Raw genomic sequence first — 11,260 nt, forward strand, 5'->3', positions numbered from 1 at the left:
ACAGCTGCAGTGTGCCTGGAGCTAAGGGCTTCCTAGTTTCAAAAATCCTAGCCCTAGGCCTAAGCCTAACAGTAACCCTGGGAAAGTAAATCAGCCTGATGTTAGGCTTCTTGCCAAGGAAAAAGCCGTGAAAGCAGCCATGTTGTGGCACTTCTGCACTCCCTTTGGGATGCCTTTGGCAGATGAAGTAAGCCTGGAACTCAGGGCTTCCTGGTTAAAGAAATCCAAGCCCTAGGCTGAACCCTAACCCTAACCCTAGGCAGATAAATCAGCCTAGGTATAGGGATGGTGCCAAGGAAAAAGCTGTGAAAGCTGCCATGTTGTTGCACTTTTGTACTCCCCTTGGGATGCCTTGAACAGCTGCAGTGTGCCTGGAGCTAAGGGCTTCCTAGTTTCAAAAATCCTAGCCCTAGGCCTAAGCCTAACAGTAACCCTGGGAAAGTATGTCAGCCTGATGTTAGGCTTCTTGCCAAGGAAAAAGCCGTGAAAGCAGCCATGTTGTGGCACTTTTGCACTCCCTTTTGGATGCCTTTCACAGCTCCAGTGTGCCTGGAACTCAGGGCTTCCTGCTTTTAAAAATCCTAGCCCTAGGCCGAACCCCAACCCTAAGACGAGAAAGGCAAATCAGCCAGGAATTAGGCATGTCCCCAAGGAAAAAGCTGTGGAGGCAGGCATGTTGTGGTACTTTTGCGCTCTTCTTGGCTAGTCCTTCGCAGCTGCTGTGTTCTTGGAACTCAGGGCTTTCTGGTTAATAGAACCCTTACCCTAGGCGTAACTCAAACCTTAACCCTAGGAAGGAAAATCAGCCTATGGTTCGGGATGGTCTCATGGAAATATCAGTGGTGGCAGCCAAGTTGCGTCACTTTTGCGCTCCCCTTGGGATGCCTTTTGCAGCTGCAGTGTGCCTGGAGCCCAGGGCTTCCTGGTTTTAAAAGTCCTAGGCCTAAGCCTAACAGTAACCCTAGGAAGGTAAATCAGCCGGGTATTAGGGTTCTTCCTGAGGGAAAAGCCGTGAAAGCAGCCATGTTGTGGCACTTCTGCACTCCCTTTGGGATGCCTTTGGCAGATGAAGTAAGCCTGGAACTCAGGGCTTCCTGGTTAAAGAAATCCAAGCCCTAGGCTGAACCCTAACCCTAACCCTAGGCAGATAAATCAGCCTAGGTATAGGGATGGTGCCAAGGAAAAAGCTGTGAAAGCTGCCATGTTGTTGCACTTTTGTACTCCCCTTGGGATGCCTTGAACAGCTGCAGTGTGCCTGGAGCCCAGGGCTTCCTAGTTTCAAAAATCCTAGCCCTAGGCCTAAGCCTAACAGTAACCCTGGGAAAGTAAATCAGCCTGATGTTAGGTTTCTTGCCAAGGAAAAAGCCGTGAAAGCAGCCATGTTGTGGCACTTTTGCACTCCCTTTTGGATGCCTTTCACAGCTCCAGTGTGCCGGGAACTCAGGGATTCCTGATTTTAAAAATCCTAGCCCTAGGCCGAACCCCAACCCTAAGAGGAGAAAGGCAAATCAGCCAGGAATTAGGCATGTCCCCAAGGAAAAAGCTGTGGAGGCAGGCATGTTGTGGTACTTTTGCGCTCTTCTTGGCTAGTCCTTCGCAGCTGCTGTGTTCTTGGAACTCAGGGCTTTCTGGTTAATAGACCCTTACCCTAGGCGTAACTCAAACCTTAAGCCTAGGAAGGAAAATCAGCCTATGGTTCGGGATGGTCTCATGGAAATATCAGTGGTGGCAGCCAAGTTGCGTCACTTTTGCGCTCCCCTTGGGATGCCTTTTGCAGCTGCAGTGTGCCTGGAGCCCAGGGCTTCCTGGTTTTAAAAGTCCTAGGCCTAAGCCTAACAGTAACCCTAGGAAGGTAAATCAGCCGGGTATTAGGGTTCTTCCTAAGGGAAAAGCCGTGAAAGCAGCCATGTTGTGGCACTTCTGCACTCCCTTTGGGATGCCTTTGGCAGATGAAGTAAGCCTGGAACTCAGGGCTTCCTGGTTAAAGAAATCCAAGCCCTAGGCTGAACCCTAACCCTAACCCTAGGCAGATAAATCAGCCTAGGTATAGGGATGGTGCCAAGGAAAAAGCTGTGAAAGCTGCCATGTTGTTGCACTTTTGTACTCCCCTTGGGATGCCTTGAACAGCTGCAGTGTGCCTGGAGCCCAGGGCTTCCTAGTTTCAAAAATCCTAGCCCTAGGCCTAAGCCTAACAGTAACCCTGGGAAAGTATGTCAGCCTGATGTTAGGCTTCTTGCCAAGGAAAAAGCCGTGAAAGCAGCCATGTTGTGGCACTTTTGCACTCCCTTTTGGATGCCTTTCACAGCTCCAGTGTGCCTGGAACTCAGGGCTTCCTGCTTTTAAAAATCCTAGCCCTAGGCCGAACCCCAACCCTATGACGAGAAAGGCAAATCAGCCAGGAATTAGGCATGTCCCCAAGGAAAAAGCTGTGGAGGCAGGCATGTTGTGGTACTTTTGCGCTCTTCTTGGCTAGTCCTTCGCAGCTGCTGTGTTCTTGGAACTCAGGGCTTTCTGGTTAATAGAACCCTTACCCTAGGCGTAACTCAAACCTTAACCCTAGGAAGGAAAATCAACCTATGGTTCGGGATGGTCTCATGGAAATATCAGTGGTGGCAGCCAAGTTGCGTCACTTTTGCGCTCCCCTTGGGATGCCTTTTGCAGCTGCAGTGTGCCTGGAGCCCAGGGCTTCCTGGTTTTAAAAGTCCTAGGCCTAAGCCTAACAGTAACCCTAGGAAGGTAAATCAGCCGGGTATTAGGCTTCTTGCCAAGGAAAAAGCCGTGAAAGCAGCCATGTTGTGGCACTTCTGCACTCCCTTTGGGATGCCTTTGGCAGATGAAGTAAGCCTGGAACTCAGGGCTTCCTGGTTAAAAAAATTCAAGCCCTAGGCTGAACCCTAACCCTAACCCTAGGCAGATAAATCAGCCTAGGTATAGGGATGGTGCCAAGGAAAAAGCTGTGAAAGCTGCCATGTTGTTGCACTTTTGTACTCCCCTTGGGATGCCTTGAACAGCTGCAGTGTGCCTGGAGCTAAGGGCTTCCTAGTTTCAAAAATCCTAGCCCTAGGCCTAAGCCTAACAGTAACCCTGGGAAAGTAAATCAGCCTGATGTTAGGCTTCTTGCCAAGGAAAAAGCCGTGAAAGCAGCCATGTTGTGGCACTTCTGCACTCCCTTTGGGATGCCTTTGGCAGATGAAGTAAGCCTGGAACTCAGGGCTTCCTGGTTAAAGAAATCCAAGCCCTAGGCTGAACCCTAACCCTAACCCTAGGCAGATAAATCAGCCTAGGTATAGGGATGGTGCCAAGGAAAAAGCTGTGAAAGCTGCCATGTTGTTGCACTTTTGTACTCCCCTTGGGATGCCTTGAACAGCTGCAGTGTGCCTGGAGCTAAGGGCTTCCTAGTTTCAAAAATCCTAGCCCTAGGCCTAAGCCTAACAGTAACCCTGGGAAAGTAAATCAGCCTGATGTTAGGCTTCTTGCCAAGGAAAAAGCCGTGAAAGCAGCCATGTTGTGGCACTTCTGCACTCCCTTTGGGATGCCTTTGGCAGATGAAGTAAGCCTGGAACTCAGGGCTTCCTGGTTAAAGAAATCCAAGCCCTAGGCTGAACCCTAACCCTAACCCTAGGCAGATAAATCAGCCTAGGTATAGGGATGGTGCCAAGGAAAAAGCTGTGAAAGCTGCCATGTTGTTGCACTTTTGTACTCCCCTTGGGATGCCTTGAACAGCTGCAGTGTGCCTGGAGCTAAGGGCTTCCTAGTTTCAAAAATCCTAGCCCTAGGCCTAAGCCTAACAGTAACCCTGGGAAAGTAAATCAGCCTGATGTTAGGCTTCTTGCCAAGGAAAAAGCCGTGAAACAGCCATGTTGTGGCACTTTTGCACTCCCTTTTGGATGCCTTTCACAGCTCCAGTGTGCCTGGAACTCAGGGCTTCCTGCTTTTAAAAATCCTAGCCCTAGGCCGAACCGCAACCCTAAGACGAGAAAGGCAAATCAGCCAGGAATTAGGCATGTCCCCAAGGAAAAAGCTGTGGAGGCAGGCATGTTGTGGTACTTTTGCGCTCTTCTTGGCTAGTCCTTCGCAGCTGCTGTGTTCTTGGAACTCAGGGCTTTCTGGTTAATAGAACCCTTACCCTAGGCGTAACTCAAACCTTAAGCCTAGGAAGGAAAATCAGCCTATGGTTCGGGATGGTCTCATGGAAATATCAGTGGTGGCAGCCAAGTTGCGTCACTTTTGCGCTCCCCTTGGGATGCCTTTTGCAGCTGCAGTGTGCCTGGAGCCCAGGGCTTCCTGGTTTTAAAAGTCCTAGGCCTAAGCCTAACAGTAACCCTAGGAAGGTAAATCAGCCGGGTATTAGGGTTCTTCCTAAGGGAAAAGCCGTGAAAGCAGCCATGTTGTGGCACTTCTGCACTCCCTTTGGGATGCCTTTGGCAGATGAAGTAAGCCTGGAACTCAGGGCTTCCTGGTTAAAGAAATCCAAGCCCTAGGCTGAACCCTAACCCTAACCCTAGGCAGATAAATCAGCCTAGGTATAGGGATGGTGCCAAGGAAAAAGCTGTGAAAGCTGCCATGTTGTTGCACTTTTGTACTCCCCTTGGGATGCCTTGAACAGCTGCAGTGTGCCTGGAGCTAAGGGCTTCCTAGTTTCAAAAATCCTAGCCCTAGGCCTAAGCCTAACAGTAACCCTGGGAAAGTAAATCAGCCTGATGTTAGGCTTCTTGCCAAGGAAAAAGCCGTGAAACAGCCATGTTGTGGCACTTTTGCACTCCCTTTTGGATGCCTTTCACAGCTCCAGTGTGCCTGGAACTCAGGGCTTCCTGCTTTTAAAAATCCTAGCCCTAGGCCGAACCCCAACCCTAAGACGAGAAAGGCAAATCAGCCAGGAATTAGGCATGTCCCCAAGGAAAAAGCTGTGGAGGCAGGCATGTTGTGGTACTTTTGCGCTCTTCTTGGCTAGTCCTTCGCAGCTGCTGTGTTCTTGGAACTCAGGGCTTTCTGGTTAATAGAACCCTTACCCTAGGCGTAACTCAAACCTTAACCCTAGGAAGGAAAATCAGCCTGTGGTTCGGGATGGTCTCATGGAAATATCAGTGGTGGCAGCCAAGTTGCGTCACTTTTGCGCTCCCCTTGGGATGCCTTTTGCAGCTGCAGTGTGCCTGGAGCCCAGGGCTTCCTGGTTTTAAAAGTCCTAGGCCTAAGCCTAACAGTAACCCTAGGAAGGTAAATCAGCCGGGTATTAGGGTTCTTCCTAAGGGAAAAGCCGTGAAAGCAGCCATGTTGTGGCACTTCTGCACTCCCTTTGATATGCCTTTGGCAGATGAAGTAAGCCTGGAACTCAGGGCTTCCTGGTTAAAGAAATCCAAGCCCTAGGCTGAACCCTAACCCTAACCCTAGGCAGATAAATCAGCCTAGGTATAGGGATGGTGCCAAGGAAAAAGCTGTGAAAGCTGCCATGTTGTTGCACTTTTGTACTCCCCTTGGGATGCCTTGAACAGCTGCAGTGTGCCTGGAGCCCAGGGCTTCCTAGTTTCAAAAATCCTAGCCCTAGGCCTAAGCCTAACAGTAACCCTGGGAAAGTATGTCAGCCTGATGTTAGGCTTCTTGCCAAGGAAAAAGCTGTGAAAGCAGCCATGTTGTGGCACTTTTGCACTCCCTTTTGGATGCCTTTCACAGCTCCAGTGTGCCTGGAACTCAGGGCTTCCTGCTTTTAAAAATCCTAGCCCTAGGCCGAACCCCAACCCTATGACAAGAAAGGCAAATCAGCCAGGAATTAGGCATGTCCCCAAGGAAAAAGCTGTGGAGGCAGGCATGTTGTGGTACTTTTGCGCTCTTCTTGGCTAGTCCTTCGCAGCTGCTGTGTTCTTGGAACTCAGGGCTTTCTGGTTAATAGAACCCTTACCCTAGGCGTAACTCAAACCTTAACCCTAGGAAGGAAAATCAACCTATGGTTCGGGATGGTCTCATGGAAATATCAGTGGTGGCAGCCAAGTTGCGTCACTTTTGCGCCCCCCTTGGGATGCCTTTCGCAGCTGCAGTGTGCCTGGAGCCCAGGGCTTCCTGGTTTTAAAAGTCCTAGGCCTAAGCCTAACAGTAACCCTAGGAAGGTAAATCAGCCGGGTATTAGGGTTCTTCCTAAGGGAAAAGCCGTGAAAGCAGCCATGTTGTGGCACTTCTGCACTCCCTTTGGAATGCCTTTGGCAGATGAAGTAAGCCTGGAACTCAGGGCTTCCTGGTTAAAGAAATCCAAGCCCTAGGCTGAACCCTAACCCTAACCCTAGGCAGATAAATCAGCCTAGGTATAGGGATGGTGCCAAGGAAAAAGCTGTGAAAGCTGCCATGTTGTTGCACTTTTGTACTCCCCTTGGGATGCCTTGAACAGCTGCAGTGTGCCTGGAGCTAAGGGCTTCCTAGTTTCAAAAATCCTAGCCCTAGGCCTAAGCCTAACAGTAACCCTGGGAAAGTAAATCAGCCTGATGTTAGGCTTCTTGCCAAGGAAAAAGCCGTGAAAGCAGCCATGTTGTGGCACTTCTGCACTCCCTTTGGGATGCCTTTGGCAGATGAAGTAAGCCTGGAACTCAGGGCTTCCTGGTTAAAGAAATCCAAGCCCTAGGCTGAACCCTAACCCTAACCCTAGGCAGATAAATCAGCCTAGGTATAGGGATGGTGCCAAGGAAAAAGCTGTGAAAGCTGCCATGTTGTTGCACTTTTGTACTCCCCTTGGGATGCCTTGAACAGCTGCAGTGTGCCTGGAGCTAAGGGCTTCCTAGTTTCAAAAATCCTAGCCCTAGGCCTAAGCCTAACAGTAACCCTGGGAAAGTATGTCAGCCTGATGTTAGGCTTCTTGCCAAGGAAAAAGCCGTGAAAGCAGCCATGTTGTGGCACTTTTGCACTCCCTTTTGGATGCCTTTCACAGCTCCAGTGTGCCTGGAACTCAGGGCTTCCTGCTTTTAAAAATCCTAGCCCTAGGCCGAACCCCAACCCTAAGACGAGAAAGGCAAATCAGCCAGGAATTAGGCATGTCCCCAAGGAAAAAGCTGTGGAGGCAGGCATGTTGTGGTACTTTTGCGCTCTTCTTGGCTAGTCCTTCGCAGCTGCTGTGTTCTTGGAACTCAGGGCTTTCTGGTTAATAGAACCCTTACCCTAGGCGTAACTCAAACCTTAAGCCTAGGAAGGAAAATCAGCCTATGGTTCGGGATGGTCTCATGGAAATATCAGTGGTGGCAGCCAAGTTGCGTCACTTTTGCGCTCCCCTTGGGATGCCTTTTGCAGCTGCAGTGTGCCTGGAGCCCAGGGCTTCCTGGTTTTAAAAGTCCTAGGCCTAAGCCTAACAGTAACCCTAGGAAGGTAAATCAGCCGGGTATTAGGGTTCTTCCTGAGGGAAAAGCCGTGAAAGCAGCCATGTTGTGGCACTTCTGCACTCCCTTTGGGATGCCTTTGGCAGATGAAGTAAGCCTGGAACTCAGGGCTTCCTGGTTAAAGAAATCCAAGCCCTAGGCTGAACCCTAACCCTAACCCTAGGCAGATAAATCAGCCTAGGTATAGGGATGGTGCCAAGGAAAAAGCTGTGAAAGCTGCCATGTTGTTGCACTTTTGTACTCCCCTTGGGATGCCTTGAACAGCTGCAGTGTGCCTGGAGCCCAGGGCTTCCTAGTTTCAAAAATCCTAGCCCTAGGCCTAAGCCTAACAGTAACCCTGGGAAAGTAAATCAGCCTGATGTTAGGTTTCTTGCCAAGGAAAAAGCCGTGAAAGCAGCCATGTTGTGGCACTTTTGCACTCCCTTTTGGATGCCTTTCACAGCTCCAGTGTGCCGGGAACTCAGGGATTCCTGATTTTAAAAATCCTAGCCCTAGGCCGAACCCCAACCCTAAGACGAGAAAGGCAAATCAGCCAGGAATTAGGCATGTCCCCAAGGAAAAAGCTGTGGAGGCAGGCATGTTGTGGTACTTTTGCGCTCTTCTTGGCTAGTCCTTCGCAGCTGCTGTGTTCTTGGAACTCAGGGCTTTCTGGTTAATAGACCCTTACGCTAGGCGTAACTCAAACCTTAACCCTAGGAAGGAAAATCAGCCTATGGTTCGGGATGGTCTCATGGAAATATCAGTGGTGGCAGCCAAGTTGCGTCACTTTTGCGCTCCCCTTGGGATGCCTTTTGCAGCTGCAGTGTGCCTGGAGCCCAGGGCTTCCTGGTTTTAAAAGTCCTAGGCCTAAGCCTAACAGTAACCCTAGGAAGGTAAATCAGCCGGGTATTAGGGTTCTTCCTAAGGGAAAAGCCGTGAAAGCAGCCATGTTGTGGCACTTCTGCACTCCCTTTGGGATGCCTTTGGCAGATGAAGTAAGCCTGGAACTCAGGGCTTCCTGGTTAAAGAAATCCAAGCCCTAGGCTGAACCCTAACCCTAACCCTAGGCAGATAAATCAGCCTAGGTATAGGGATGGTGCCAAGGAAAAAGCTGTGAAAGCTGCCATGTTGTTGCACTTTTGTACTCCCCTTGGGATGCCTTGAACAGCTGCAGTGTGCCTGGAGCCCAGGGCTTCCTAGTTTCAAAAATCCTAGCCCTAGGCCTAAGCCTAACAGTAACCCTGGGAAAGTATGTCAGCCTGATGTTAGGCTTCTTGCCAAGGAAAAAGCCGTGAAAGCAGCCATGTTGTGGCACTTTTGCACTCCCTTTTGGATGCCTTTCACAGCTCCAGTGTGCCTGGAACTCAGGGCTTCCTGCTTTTAAAAATCCTAGCCCTAGGCCGAACCCCAACCCTATGACGAGAAAGGCAAATCAGCCAGGAATTAGGCATGTCCCCAAGGAAAAAGCTGTGGAGGCAGGCATGTTGTGGTACTTTTGCGCTCTTCTTGGCTAGTCCTTCGCAGCTGCTGTGTTCTTGGAACTCAGGGCTTTCTGGTTAATAGAACCCTTACCCTAGGCGTAACTCAAACCTTAACCCTAGGAAGGAAAATCAACCTATGGTTCGGGATGGTCTCATGGAAATATCAGTGGTGGCAGCCAAGTTGCGTCACTTTTGCGCTCCCCTTGGGATGCCTTTTGCAGCTGCAGTGTGCCTGGAGCCCAGGGCTTCCTGGTTTTAAAAGTCCTAGGCCTAAGCCTAACAGTAACCCTAGGAAGGTAAATCAGCCGGGTATTAGGCTTCTTGCCAAGGAAAAAGCCGTGAAAGCAGCCATGTTGTGGCACTTCTGCACTCCCTTTGGGATGCCTTTGGCAGATGAAGTAAGCCTGGAACTCAGGGCTTCCTGGTTAAAAAAATTCAAGCCCTAGGCTGAACCCTAACCCTAACCCTAGGCAGATAAATCAGCCTAGGTATAGGGATGGTGCCAAGGAAAAAGCTGTGAAAGCTGCCATGTTGTTGCACTTTTGTACTCCCCTTGGGATGCCTTGAACAGCTGCAGTGTGCCTGGAGCTAAGGGCTTCCTAGTTTCAAAAATCCTAGCCCTAGGCCTAAGCCTAACAGTAACCCTGGGAAAGTAAATCAGCCTGATGTTAGGCTTCTTGCCAAGGAAAAAGCCGTGAAAGCAGCCATGTTGTGGCACTTCTGCACTCCCTTTGGGATGCCTTTGGCAGATGAAGTAAGCCTGGAACTCAGGGCTTCCTGGTTAAAGAAATCCAAGCCCTAGGCTGAACCCTAACCCTAACCCTAGGCAGATAAATCAGCCTAGGTATAGGGATGGTGCCAAGGAAAAAGCTGTGAAAGCTGCCATGTTGTTGCACTTTTGTACTCCCCTTGGGATGCCTTGAACAGCTGCAGTGTGCCTGGAGCTAAGGGCTTCCTAGTTTCAAAAATCCTAGCCCTAGGCCTAAGCCTAACAGTAACCCTGGGAAAGTAAATCAGCCTGATGTTAGGCTTCTTGCCAAGGAAAAAGCCGTGAAAGCAGCCATGTTGTGGCACTTCTGCACTCCCTTTGGGATGCCTTTGGCAGATGAAGTAAGCCTGGAACTCAGGGCTTCCTGGTTAAAGAAATCCAAGCCCTAGGCTGAACCCTAACCCTAACCCTAGGCAGATAAATCAGCCTAGGTATAGGGATGGTGCCAAGGAAAAAGCTGTGAAAGCTGCCATGTTGTTGCACTTTTGTACTCCCCTTGGGATGCCTTGAACAGCTGCAGTGTGCCTGGAGCTAAGGGCTTCCTAGTTTCAAAAATCCTAGCCCTAGGCCTAAGCCTAACAGTAACCCTGGGAAAGTAAATCAGCCTGATGTTAGGCTTCTTGCCAAGGAAAAAGCCGTGAAACAGCCATGTTGTGGCACTTTTGCACTCCCTTTTGGATGCCTTTCACAGCTCCAGTGTGCCTGGAACTCAGGGCTTCCTGCTTTTAAAAATCCTAGCCCTAGGCCGAACCGCAACCCTAAGACGAGAAAGGCAAATCAGCCAGGAATTAGGCATGTCCCCAAGGAAAAAGCTGTGGAGGCAGGCATGTTGTGGTACTTTTGCGCTCTTCTTGGCTAGTCCTTCGCAGCTGCTGTGTTCTTGGAACTCAGGGCTTTCTGGTTAATAGAACCCTTACCCTAGGCGTAACTCAAACCTTAAGCCTAGGAAGGAAAATCAGCCTATGGTTCGGGATGGTCTCATGGAAATATCAGTGGTGGCAGCCAAGTTGCGTCACTTTTGCGCTCCCCTTGGGATGCCTTTTGCAGCTGCAGTGTGCCTGGAGCCCAGGGCTTCCTGGTTTTAAAAGTCCTAGGCCTAAGCCTAACAGTAACCCTAGGAAGGTAAATCAGCCGGGTATTAGGGTTCTTCCTAAGGGAAAAGCCGTGAAAGCAGCCATGTTGTGGCACTTCTGCACTCCCTTTGGGATGCCTTTGGCAGATGAAGTAAGCCTGGAACTCAGGGCTTCCTGGTTAAAGAAATCCAAGCCCTAGGCTGAACCCTAACCCTAACCCTAGGCAGATAAATCAGCCTAGGTATAGGGATGGTGCCAAGGAAAAAGCTGTGAAAGCTGCCATGTTGTTGCACTTTTGTACTCCCCTTGGGATGCCTTGAACAGCTGCAGTGTGCCTGGAGCTAAGGGCTTCCTAGTTTCAAAAATCCTAGCCCTAGGCCTAAGCCTAACAGTAACCCTGGGAAAGTAAATCAGCCTGATGTTAGGCTTCTTGCCAAGGAAAAAGCCGTGAAACAGCCATGTTGTGGCACTTTTGCACTCCCTTTTGGATGCCTTTCACAGCTCCAGTGTGCCTGGAACTCAGGGCTTCCTGCTTTTAAAAATCCTAGCCCTAGGCCGAACCCCAACCCTATGACGAGAAAGGCAAATCAGCCAGGAATTAGGCATGTC

The sequence above is a fragment of the Ammospiza nelsoni genome, unplaced genomic scaffold, assembly GCF_027579445.1.
Source record: "Ammospiza nelsoni isolate bAmmNel1 unplaced genomic scaffold, bAmmNel1.pri scaffold_51, whole genome shotgun sequence".
Lineage (NCBI taxonomy): Eukaryota > Metazoa > Chordata > Aves > Passeriformes > Passerellidae > Ammospiza > Ammospiza nelsoni.